General features: G+C 35.4%; 1 long non-coding RNA gene across 1 annotated transcript; it reads left to right on the top strand.

The window, feature by feature from the left end:
• The first annotated feature begins 1,427 nt into the window (after positions 1–1,427).
• Positions 1,428–13,088, top strand: LOC306804822. The gene is made up of 2 exons (XR_013775009.1): positions 1,428–1,723; positions 10,838–13,088. It is a non-coding gene; the product is annotated as an uncharacterized lncRNA (long non-coding RNA).
• Positions 13,089–13,466: the final 378 nt, after the last annotated feature.

Raw genomic sequence — 13,466 nt, 5'->3', positions numbered from 1 at the left:
AAGTGCCCAGATAATCATGTGAGGAAAATGGAAGAGCCCATTTCTTGGCAGGGGAGTTAGTTAACTTTAGGATACTTCACTAATTAACTCAGTTCTTGGAAGCACTCTGCATTCAACCTGTGCAAGACCGGCTACCTTAGCAGCTCCACTGAGCATGAAGTAATTCAGGAGTGCTGGTGACAGTTCAGCTCAGCTGCTTTTCTCTTTGGCTCTCCCCTGATTCTGGGATCTATGGTGTATTTCCAACTCTGTGTTGTGGTTTTGCAGGGATAGATACAAAATGTGTAAACGCATATTTTTCCTAGCGAAAGACTAGAAGAAGTTTGCTCTGCATCATATAACTGTATTTTCCTTTTACTTTTTCATCTCTAAAAAACTGGAATTCCCTCATGAATTGTTTCTTTATTTTCATTCATTTTTCGTGCACATTTGAGAGACAAAACATCTGATAAGATCTAGCACCACGGCTGCTTCACAGTCTGTTACACAGAGCTCGCTCTTCAGCCTTTGCTTTTCTTTTCCCTTGTCCTTTCTTCTATTAATTCAGGTTCATTTTAATTACATTTTTGTACCATATTTCCATACTGTATTTTGTAACCCTTAGAAATACAATAGCTGCCACATCTCAGAACTCAGTGATCTGTTCTGCTGCAGAGAATTTATTCTAATCAGATGGCTCATATCTGGAATATGCTGATGGTATGTCAGGTATGAAGGCAGAGGGCATTTAGTGGCTATTTGTGTTTCTAAGTAAGTATACAAAAACAAGTAAACATACCCATGGGACAGATCCACAAAATGCCCACCACTATTACACCATTATAAATAGGTGTAATTTTCCTTATTTCCTCTATAGAAACCATTATAGTCTCAAACTCTGACCAAAGTACTGGTAATGAAAAAAAGTGAACTCCTTATCACTCTAATTCTTATCACTAAGTTTAAAAACTTAGTTCACTTCAAACCCTTAGTCATTATTATTATTATTATTATTATTATTATTATTATTATTATTATTATTATTATCATCATCATTATGATATTAAAATCCCCAAGATGGTTCTTTGGATTCAAATTTCTGCACTGCTACATATTTATGTAAGAATTCATTAGAATTTTCACTTTCTGCCTACATTCCTGAAAACAATAACCAGTGCTGTGAATGTTCACCAGTAACCTGCTGCAGCACTGGTCCCTCTTATTTACGATTGCCATGGAATCATTAATTTCAAATACTCTTCCTTGGTTTTCTATTGTACAGAATTCATCTCATGGAATGATAAGCACTGGTTGCACTTTAAAAATTTCACAAATTCACACATCAGATACACATTATGAGGAACAGATTTCTCTGGAGTAAACTGTGCTCACCCCACTGACATGAAGATACTACCCCATCCTGAATAAATTACACATTAACACCACCCGGAAAAGTAGAACTAGTAAAAAAAAAAATATATATATAAGACCAAAGAGTAACTAACCATATTAAGCTTAGTTAATCTGTAACATGCAAAAATAATATTAACTTTTAAGTAAAATAACACCAGTGACAAACGCTCATTCTTAAATGCAAATGTTTTCTTCTTTGTTATGCAGGCACCAAAAGACACAATGGGAATGAACGAAACAGAAAATGCTTTTTGTATATATTAAGAGTTTTCTTTCTGATTCTACAAACAATTATCCAACAAAAACCGACAAGACAGACTATCATCAGCCTGTGAGTTCTACTCTCTTGCTTTTGGTTTTGCTTTTTCTTGGTTTTCAATGCCACTTAAGGAGAGTAATTGTAGTTTGGGAATCAGCACTCATGGTTTTAAGGTAACACCTCAGGAGAATGCAGGCCTCTCAAATAATCCTCTTACCACATATTAAAAAAAGCTCCACAAGCTCTCAAAATGCTGAAAAGCACAAGTATTTGACATACATGAGAAATGAGTTTGCAGAATCATTGTTTATTTTGCTTTCACAGTTCTTTTTGGACTTCCTTCTGTCTAGTTAAATGCATTGGTCCTCGTGACCTTTGGAGGGTCACCCTCCATTAAAAAGCCTCTCTGGTACTAGTACTCCAGAAATGTTGCCCAGCTGCATTTCACATTAACTTGTAAAACCTCAAATTTGAACTTCTTCCAGCTGTGTTTTTACTATCAAGAGCAATACATTTGCTTTATGGCCATGAAGCACCTCAGCAGGTTCTCCTCTAGGACAACTGTGACCAACACTACAGCACTGTAGGGTTATGTAATGTTTAATTTGGCTCCTCTTCCCAGACAATTTGACTTTTTAAATATTTGTGAAAAGGTATGATAGTGCTTTACCATCATGTCTTTTTGGCATAGCACTTCTGTCTATGAAAAAAAAAAAAAAAAAGGATGAGCCTAAGAGAATGATTGATATCAGCATTTTCCCTTATTCCATTTTACTGATAATGACTCATCACTCAATGTAACAGGATTCCAAATATTCTGTTAACTTTATTGCCATACTCACCTGGACTGAGCCATAACAAAGTTTCTCTGTAAATCTCTTTACAATTCATGTATTGCACATCATTGTATTATCTTTTGATCATATTCTGTGACCTTTACTCAGAAGATACCTACTGACAAAATCTTCCAAATCAGTATGATTCCTTTGCTTTGAAATGAGGCTAAAGACAGGAAAAAACTTGATGTAAAAACAACCCTGCCCCTCTGCATTTATCTGCATTGTCTATCATGTCAATTGAAACCATTGTTTCAATTGGATTAGCAATGTGAATCTTTCTATTGACTCTAAGAGTCTTCATATTTAGCACCATCCTATAGTTTTGCTGCTCTTACAGCAGTTCTGGAAGACCACCCCTCTTATAGTTCACATAACAAAGACTGACCAGAGGCAGAGATTGACTGCAGTCTTGAAAAAGCACTGGAAATTAGTGAACAAGACTTAACTGACAAAAACTTTTATGAATGGTTGCTATTGATGGTGCTGATTCTCTAGAAAGATGACTGATAAATTGTCTTTACTCTAGACCTCACATTTTCATCAGATTGTTTTACCTGCTCATTTTCTCCTTTTCTACATTTATTTGCCTTTCTCCCCCTTCCCTCACTTTGTCTTGGTTATATCTATTTAGATAAAACACATTTCCCTTTCTTCTTGCTTTTTTTTTCTCCTTTTACATGTGTGTTTCCATCTCCTTTCTTGTTACTGATATCCCATTCAGGTTATAAACCACTGAAAATTGAGCTTACATGGGTGAATGATATCTGTAGAAGTAAGAAAATAAGTTTGACTACTACTACATAACAGACAAAACATGAGAACAGCAGAAGGGGAAAGAAGAAAGCAGACTTGGGCATCCTCACCTCAGCTGCAGAAAAATCAAGTTTGCCCAGCAAGCAGTACAGGTTCCTTCACTCATATGGTTTCACCACCATGGTAATTTTTGGTGACTTCTTTTGAGTGAGGATTGTATTAAGAACTTGGAACTTCTGCATTACTAGAATCAGTTATGGGAAGACCATTTAATAAGGTGTGCAATTTCTCTCTCTTATCACAGCTTTAAAATGTTAAGGATAATTACTTGATATGTAGAGATCATACACTTTTACTATAGTAACTTAAAATTACAATTCCACTACGTGGAAGAACCAAAACATGCTTAAGTGTAGCAATATACAGGAATACTTCATGGATACAGATAACATGTAGGAAAAGTGTTTTCCTAAATGCTTCTGTTTTGTTCTCTCACCTTTATTTTCAGATATGATTTTACCAAGTTAACTGTTTAACAGGCTAATAGTTCAAATTTCTTATTTGGCTATTTTACTCTCACTTCATACAAGGAATTTACTCCTAATTAATGCCTGTGGAAACAATTTTTAAGGTATTTACAAAAACTACTTTAATACTACTTTCATTTTTGCTGTTTACTATTAGTAGTTTGTATGATACAAATAGCATATTTTCAAGGAACTACTGCAGTCCATCCTTTTTTGCTATTGGAAATGAGCAATAAATTATGCAAGTCTCATGGGAATATCCTCAAGGGCTTTTTGGCTGGCTGGTGAAAAGCCTTGACTTAGCCTGTATATTTTAGTCAGGGGGAGGTAGCTGTTTTGGCTTGTTTTTAGAGTTAACATTAGGAAGATTTGTTAAGATGTGTTTATTTCCTTTGCATGAAGAATCACAAACCTGATCAAAGCAATAGAGTTTGAACATGGGGAATTCAAAACTCACTTTCCACCTGCTTCAGAACTCTCACATCTATCTAGTATTATCTGAAAATGAGAGTGGCTCAAGGACTCTCAAATGTGCAGGTGTAGATTTCACTGGCCCATAAACATCCAGGGTAAAATAAATACTGCAAAGCAGAAAAAAATGGTTCTGATTGTAGAAGGAAAGAAGGCAGAGTGTGCCCTGAGATGGGTGTTTATCACCTAGCATTTATTCTTTCATCTCACCTTTTACCTTCTCTGGACTGGACTATGGGACCTCCTGCACATGACCATGAGTATTTCATTCTGGAGGGCTTTAATGACTTTTAAGTAAATACCAGTTCTACTCAGAGCAATTTCTTGGTGTGCATTCTATGTAACTCATTCCACAGTAACTTCAGCTTCAGAGAGATCATCTGTTGCATCTCCCATCTGCCATCCCTGCCACTTCCTAAGAAGACTTACCAGAAATGGTGCAAGAATAGCTAGATTAGTCAAAGTTTTCCATTTGCTGATTGGTGACTATTGCTTTGTTTAAACAGCATTAAACCATACTGGTATATAATTAGTTCTGCCTTTAGTCTTTGGCAATTTTCCTGTTTAAGTTACAAGCTCTGTAAAGCAATGCACATGTATTTGTTTATGTTACATGCTTATGTGAAAGCCTATTACAACAGAATCAGAAGTTCTTTGCATCCTTCACAAAGAATGAGAGGGTAAAGGGAAAGGATAGAGGCATGTTCCACATTCACATCACACAAAAGTTTCAGTTTGCAAATGTAGCAGTGTACAAAATTCAGATTTAGCATTTTACTCCTAAGTCACTACAGTAAATTTAGTAAATTAAGCCATTTATTGTTGAGATTATGCCTTAGACAGGTATGGAAAAAGTCTTCAATCAGAAATGGTCTCCCTTTAACCTCACAAAAAGCCATCTACATATTTTACTGGATGTTTTTTCCAGCTGCTATGGTCAGTTGTTTGGCTAGGGAAATATTGCCATGTAACAAAGCACAACCCTTAATTTCAATTGCATGGAGTATGACCACCCATGAGATCCACACAGTTCCTTTCTGTGGGAGTAGTTAGACTCTGCTGTGAATGACAGGTCTGATCACCTGCCCAGACCAAACCTCATTACAGCCATAGATCTGTATCTCAACTTGGCTAGGGAACTCCAGCTGGCTTCCAGCAGCTTGGGCTCTGCTTTTCCCTGTCTTGTGACATTATTAGTGTATATATGTAAACCATTAGGATTTCCTCAGTACCTTAGGAAAGAGACTGATGCATTTAAACAGCTATTACCCAAGAGTTTTTGCTGCAGTGTTTCATAGATGTTTACAGTACAGGTGGTCTTTGGACTTTGAAACAAATATTGACTTTAGTACACGAAGTCAAGTTTCAGGAACCTATCTGCAAGAACAGTTGTGGAATTTTGTTAATTCTGGCTTCCTGACAAGGAACATTAGGTTAAATTCAGACACATTTGACTTTTTCAAGATATAATGCCAGAAGACAATTCTCCTTGTATAAAACTGTAGTTACTCCTCTGGACCAAAACCCTTTACAAGTCTTCCCTATATGTGTAGTGTGTGTGAAACAATAACCAATATTTGCAGATGTACCTCTTCTATGCTTGCAATGAAAATATTTACATACTTGAACTGCTTGATACAGGCAAACATCTACTCAAACACCCAGTAGTAATCTAGTAAATAATGCATAGCATAATTTTACATGCATTTTGCATGACTGAAAATACTACACAATGCTGTGAGCTCAAGAATTAGGCTTGTGTGGCTATCAGCAGAAAAAAATACTGCACATATCCAACATCCACTTTAGCCACGATTCCTACCTGTGGTTATTCACAGCTTTTTCAGAAATTCTCACACTGTAAGTGCTACAGAGCTCAAATGCTCTAGTGGTGCTGTGACATCTGCAGGAAACTCTTAACTAAATCAACTGGTTGGTGACATCTTTCAGAAATCCTCCAACCTGACCTTGGTAGCACAGTTGATCCAGACTGGGAAGGTTGCCACCTAAGTAGCAATTTCACATACGTCACCTGGGCAAATACATTAGCAACCAGCAAAGATTATTATCTTTCATCTGTGTCTGAAAGATTTCACTGCAGTTGGTCATTAAGCAGTTCTGGATAAAGTCTGAACAAAAGCACAGCCAAAAATATTCTTAGATATCTATCTTAACAGAGGATATTAAATAATGGATGAAAGGTATGTAGGATCAATTCACACAAGTATATATACAATACTGTACAAAAATTCATACAGCAATCACAACACATCAATATTTTTAGATTCCTTTTAACAGACAGAATATGGAATGGAAAATTGATCTCACCAAAAAATATTCACTTTAGGCTTATAGACACAGTTGCCTTCTCACAGTTTCATTATTATACTCTTCCTCTTTTTTTTTTGTTCCAAGTCCTTTAGTCTGAAACAAACTAAAAATCTCAAGACTTGTGATATGTTACAATCTTGCTTTGATCCTTAGCAAAAAGAACACTTTCAGCAACCAGAAATATTAGTACCTGAAATATTATGTTGCACTAAAACATGAAAAATTATTCAAAGAAACAAAAAAGCCTCCAAAAAACCTCCTGAACATGATCAGTGTTTGCAATGTAAATTAATACTATAAACTTCAACATTTTATTCTTAAGGTTTAAGTCAATAACATTTTCATTTTTGCAAAGGAGAATATTCAAGTTATGCACTTGTACTCCAGAAAATAAACCAGCAACACTAGATCATTTCAAGAAAGGGGAGGGTTTTAATCCTTTAAGGACTAAGGAAGCCTGCAGCTCTACCAGGCAGGGAAAGAGAAGGACAAATCTATTATCTTTACCACCTTAAACCCTACCCTACATAGGTATATAGCCCCCCCACAGGTAGCTAAACATGAGGAAGAGCTCCTCTTATGGTATATCTCTTTCTTTTCCTCCAATATTTTATTACCCCCTGATTCTTCTTTTCTTCCTCTTCCAGATTCTCCTACTAATCAGTTTAAAGAGTGGTATAAATTTAGGAAATTTAGGCAATCACAGATTTGATTTCTATGCAGAGGATTCTTTCCTGTTTCTTGATGGGAGGTTGACAGCTTACAGGTTTCCTGCTGCTTCTTCTTTATGTCCACAATCTGTGTTGCTTGTAATTAAACACCAGTGTTGCCTCTGGCCTCTCAACAGTTTGATAAGTCAGCCAAAAAAAAAAGAGATCACATTAGACCTGCCACAATCAAACCTATCAACTATTCCTATTGACTCTGAGAAGAAAAAACATTTGACTCACACATATTAGGTTTAACCAGCAAAGTGAAGCATCTCATTGTCTGCTTTTGCAAATTGGTATTAAAATTGGCACCTAGGATAAGCCAACTCCTCTCAGGCATCCTTTTTGCTGTGTTTTTAGAAATCTTGGCTAATGAGAAAACTAATGGCAAGTTTATACTGCAGCTTATTGTTGAATTCTTCCCAATTGCTACCAATGGCTTAGAATCCCATGAGCAACAGCCAGAGGTTTTGGGCAATCAGTTCCAGCTTGTTCCCTCTCCACCTCTGCAGTACCATAAAACATGCCACTGGGATTCTGTAAGTTTTTTTTAGAGGCAAGGTCAGCAAAGTTATTTCAATGTGTAATTATTTTAAAGACACATACAGATATTCCCACGCAGTTGGCATGAGTGTGTTTCTAGGACTCATGTTGGATTCCTGCCAGCAAATTCAGTAAGCACAGACCTGATCTCCTTAAAACTAAAATATGAAATTCATTTCCAGGTTTTGAGTTCACAAATATGTTAACCTATTCAAAGCTGCAGGTTTCATATTTATGGTGTCTATAACAATGAAATACTGTAAGCAATAAATAATTATTTTACTTAAACTAGGAATTCACTTATCCTACCAAATAAAGCAAAATTGAGAGAAGTCAGTTGACTTGATTTAAAGAAGTATGGAGAAGAATATTGGTGTATTACTGCCAGCTGCATGAGCTCACCACACACAAGAGTGGTGATTTTCTTGTAGTGACAGAATAATGAAAGAGTTGCAGCTGCAGGAGAGACTTTTGAAGAAACTGCACCAAAATAAAGAAGCCTGCCTTTACTCTGTCAAGAGACAGGCTAAATGTATAGAAATAGAAATATATAGGTCTGGCTGTACTTCCTGATTTTTTTCTGCCATGCAAAGAGCTTGGGCAAATTCATACACAGATTCACACACTGTAACTATGCTGAGTTTCTACTTGATGGCTGAAAAAAACAACCTAGAAAAGTTACATGAGGAAGGTAAGGGGAAAACATGTTAAAATTAATAGCAACCTACTGTGAGCAGTGGCAAACCATTTATCCTAAAGATACCAATAGGCAGGTGCCTATAAACATAAACTTTTGAGCTAAGAGAATAGTTATTGTTTCAGTCTAGTGCTTTAGTATATCATCAGTGGTAGTTTTTGTAGAGTTCATACTTTTTACCAATAAATCTGACTCAACAGTTTTGAAATACAAGCAAATGCAATAACACTTAACCCAAGTTAAAGTGAGAAACAAAATGCTGGTACATTTTTGCTACAGGCTCCACTTAGATACATATGCCCACAGAAAAAATGTTGAAGAACAGCTGTCTCAGAACTGCACCATAGTCCCAGACCTAGAAATTTTCAGCTGTCAGGGCCTGGGGGTAACTTTTCAGTGCAGCCTGGCTTACAATGAAACAAACAGATCCTGTTTCCAGGGTTACAATTATCAGCTAAATAAATAGAATTTTTTAAGCTTATCTACTAAACACATCAGTGGCAAAACCGCAATTGCTTAAGATAATGAACCAAATACAGGTGTGTCTGTGTGCAGCCAGTCATTTCTGCAAGAAACTACATCCAAGAGGTGGAGTAGAAATTAAGCAGAATGATTGGAGAAGCCTAACACACTCCCAGGAATGTGACTTGAAAAAGAGCAAAAGAGAGTTGCAGTGCTCCTCTGCTGAAATGGGAATGATTTAATATCTGACTGTTTCCTCTCTCCAACTCTCCCCACAATTAAGCTGTTTTTATTTCTGTGGTATCTGTCTTCCATACAGTTTGAAACAATCAATTCTCTCCTGTTTTAATGTTAAGTACATTAAAAGTTTAATAACTAGGAGATGGTTTCTCAGAGGTAGAACTCAATACTCTTACAATTGCAACCACAACTTTTTCAGCAACTTCAATGAGACCAAGATTGAGATCCTTGGAAGGCATCTTCAGTGCACCAAAAAAGGGTTTTTTTGACACTAAACAACAATCAGCTCTATAATGGAGCTGAAAACATGACTCAGTTCATTAAGAAAAATCGGCCAACCAAAATACTGATCAAGTCCAGACATACATCCTCCTCCTCCACCAGGAAAAGCCAATTTCTTTATCTGGCATCTGCTAGACAACATCTAAACTATGGAGGAACCACTGAATGAAATAATTTGCTGAACTCATACACCAGTTGGTTCTTGCATCAAACTAAAATTACATTTTTCACAAGTACTTTTGGTTAATGATAATGATTCTGTGATGTACAAGTTAACAGGGAAGACTCATAGTATTGAAGTTGCATATACATCTGACTCTCAAATGCTGGGAGTGAGTTTTCTGCTGAACTTCTTAAAAATCTTCTACACTGTGACAGCTCAAAAAAAGGGCACCTTCCTCTACCTTTGTTCCATTACTATTAAGTGTATACTACTATATATGTATGCTATATATGTACTATATGTATCATACATGTATGTATAAATGTATACTACTATAAAATTAAATTAAGTTACCATTCTTCCATTACTAAGAAAGGCCTTCCTTCCATTACTATTACATATTTATGTATACATATATTAATACCTGTACAAATGCTTGTAAGTATAACTTATTCCACTGTATGAATTATAACAAATACACAAGTATAAAACACAATGACTGCATAAAGGTCTATAACAGCAGTGCCAGAAAACAAAGGTAATAAAACCAAGCCACCAAATTCTCAAAAAAAAACCAAAAACCAAAAACCAAAAAAAAAAACCACTCCAAAAGCAACACCTCAAAAACAAAACCAAAAGAGCAAATAACTGTACCGCTAAGATATTTTAAAAAGTACATCAGTCCATTTCAGCAAATAACAGGTTTAGATTCTCTTTTCTAGCTGTAGTCAATGGACCACTCTTTTTCTAACCTAAGTACAGGAAAATCTACAAAGAAGTAAAGCAATTAATAGCTGACTTCAAATATGAGTAAGATGTATTAGCAAAGTTCAGAGGAATTCAATTTAACATTTAATCCAGACTAATTAATCTGGCTCCCATTACCATTAGCAAATTACTATATAAAACTTTTGCTTACAAAAAGATAAGTTAGCTCCTTTAGACTATGATGGAAAACCATTCATCATAAAGGGGACTGCAAACTCAATAAAACCTATTCTATTATAAGATAACTTGAAAACATGCTTGCTGCAATATGTGTTTCTCCATGCAAGAGAAGGTTCTCACACTGCAGAGCTGTTTTCACCTCTGTGAGCAGTCTGATAGTTAATCTGAATCATTTTGTCCTATTCTGGGCATCATATCTGTTTTCACCCTTGTGCTTCAGTATTGCTGGAATGACAACAGCTGTCAATGGGCATGTTACTATCAGCATGTTCTCTGAACAATCTGGACAGGGCCTGGTCACAGCCTAAACAACACTGCTCTGACTCTGAAGAAAGGAAAAATGACAATTTCATGGATCTTCTGTCAGTATCTAGCACCTTATTTTCAGTGACAGTTTTCATCACCTGTCTATGAATGCAATCTTCATGCCATAAAAATTTATTCAAAGGGAGTGTAAGCTGCAGATGGAGTTACATTTTGTAATTTTCTTTTTTCTTTCCAATGAACAATTTTACATTTTATGCAGAGGTCAAATTGTGTTAACACTTCTGAAATCACATCATGTGCAGTAACTAAAATAGTCATCTGTCCTCCTCCAGGCTCAAGCTTGCTATAATCCAAAGAAGGTAAAATTTCAGGAAGAGAATGCAAAAAATGTTTTAAGCTGCCTTAACTTCCTTCCAGGTTTAGACACCCAAGGAGAAGTCCTCTTTGTTGTGAACTACAATTTCAAGCAACCTACAGGCAGGCTTGCACCTCAAGAAAGAGCTGAGCTAAGAACTGTTTACCTCTTGTCCCATATCCAAGAAAAGAATTCTTATAAAGCTGTAGAAGAAGAATAATGCACCAGGTCTGTGCACATCTGATCCTGACAAAATGGGAATTCCTATAAATAACATCTTAGCAACAAATGTATTCTGTACCTAACAATAAAGAAACAAGTAAATTGTAATCTATCACGTTATTTTGACCCTTGTCAGTAATTTTCTGATGAAAGTTTCCATCCAAAACTTCCTACCTTGAAATAAAGTGAGGAATATGGACTGCAGCATCACAAAGAAAAAGTCATAGTTAAAAATAAGCTGAAACAAAATGACAAACAGAAGTTGTAGTTTTCATGGGCTATAATTGACAGAGCTCCCAGTGTGTTTATTTAGGATGCACTCTAGTGGACACACATATAACAAAATCAAAGATACAAATGGTATGAAACTATAAAAAAATTAAAGCAACACGTCACTAGAATTATTTTCTAGCATGTTTTAAAATAGTGTCTTGCATTTTGAAGGCTGTATGAAGGTTGAAATTTTCATGGTCAACATGACTGGATATTAAGTATAAATGGACATGAGTTATCAGTTTCTGAAATGTTAATCTAAATACTAAGAATCAGTTATACATATTGTATAATATGCATAATGAGAAATTCCATCTATTTATCCATTTACTCCATCCCTTTGAGACTGGCACAAGAGGCTGTTTTGCATGCAGTGTTAACAGGTGTAATTAGAACTCTGGTATCAACCTGTGTCCTTAAATGATTCTATTGCAACTGTTACTAGCAAATATAACTGTTAACTGTGTCAAAATCTCTTTACGGGAACATCAACCACAGGATGCCACATTCATTCCACAGGAAAGGTTTTGACTATCACAGAAATTGCAAACCAACCAGAATTATTGTAGATAGCAAAGCCTGACCACCTAGACACAAAAATAGTTCCAATTTTCATGAGTCCAAAAGTTACATGAACATTTCTAAGTATTTATATCTTGTGACATTTTTCTCTTTTGACTTTAAGGATGTTCATATAAGGTGTGATTATTAATAGTATCTAAAAGCAATGTAGCAATAAAATGGGCACATAATAAAGGTATTTTATCTTTTAAGGAAAAAATAATATATTACTGTATGAAAAATCAATAGTGCTTGTGTTTTTAAAATGTGGTAATATTATTCTTAGTCTGATCTACATGGTCAAAACACATTATTCAGAGCAGGAAAACATTTATTACGTGACTGACCCTTGTTTTTTTGGTTTATAACTATGTTTAACAGTTTGTCAAGGATAGCAACACCCTTAGACTCAGTGATATTATTAAAAAAATTGAAGTGAAATTATGAGAAAAATCTTTCATCCCAAGACTGAAGAATGCAGTGAGTGCATTAACTGATTTTGTAATGAAAGGTACTTTCATTACACAATATTGAACATGACCACCTAACCTGTAGTAGAAGACAGAGATGCAAAGGCACATTTTATTGGAGAACAGGATTTCTTAATGCTGATGTGTTTTCCATTTATAATGAAGATACACAGAACATTCTTGACAACCTGTACCAAGATACCAGTGATTACAGACATCTGTTCTTGTAAAAAAAAAACTTTAAGGATTATAAAATATCTTTTGATAGACAACCATGGATCAAGCTAAATATTCTTCCAAATTTTTAGAAGTGAAGTTTTGAGCACTAATAATAGCACTTAGTAGAAAATACAGATTTAGTTTTTTGATTTAGAAGTTCAAGGAAAATGCAGAAAAGTCTTAAAAACTTGACTAATCAAAACTATGCAGACACTTGCAGCTTACCTAGTACAACACAATACTCAGAAAAGGCTCTAATAATAAATATAATAATAAATATATTTATCTAATAATAAAGCCTAGAACAAACATGTTACAAAAAACCACCTCATGACTTCTAGGAGACAAGATCTTCTAGTACATACTAAGCCAGAGTTAAATTTACATTTTTCAAATACATTTGGGAAATCTGATTGGATTTTTCCACTAAGTTTAATATCCAGAATACTCTCTCCATCATTTAATCTCTAGAGCATGCCCTT

This window comes from Erithacus rubecula (assembly GCF_903797595.1).
Source record: "Erithacus rubecula genome assembly, chromosome: 9".
Lineage (NCBI taxonomy): Eukaryota > Metazoa > Chordata > Aves > Passeriformes > Muscicapidae > Erithacus > Erithacus rubecula.
This window is presented reverse-complemented; position numbering and strand designations above follow the sequence as displayed.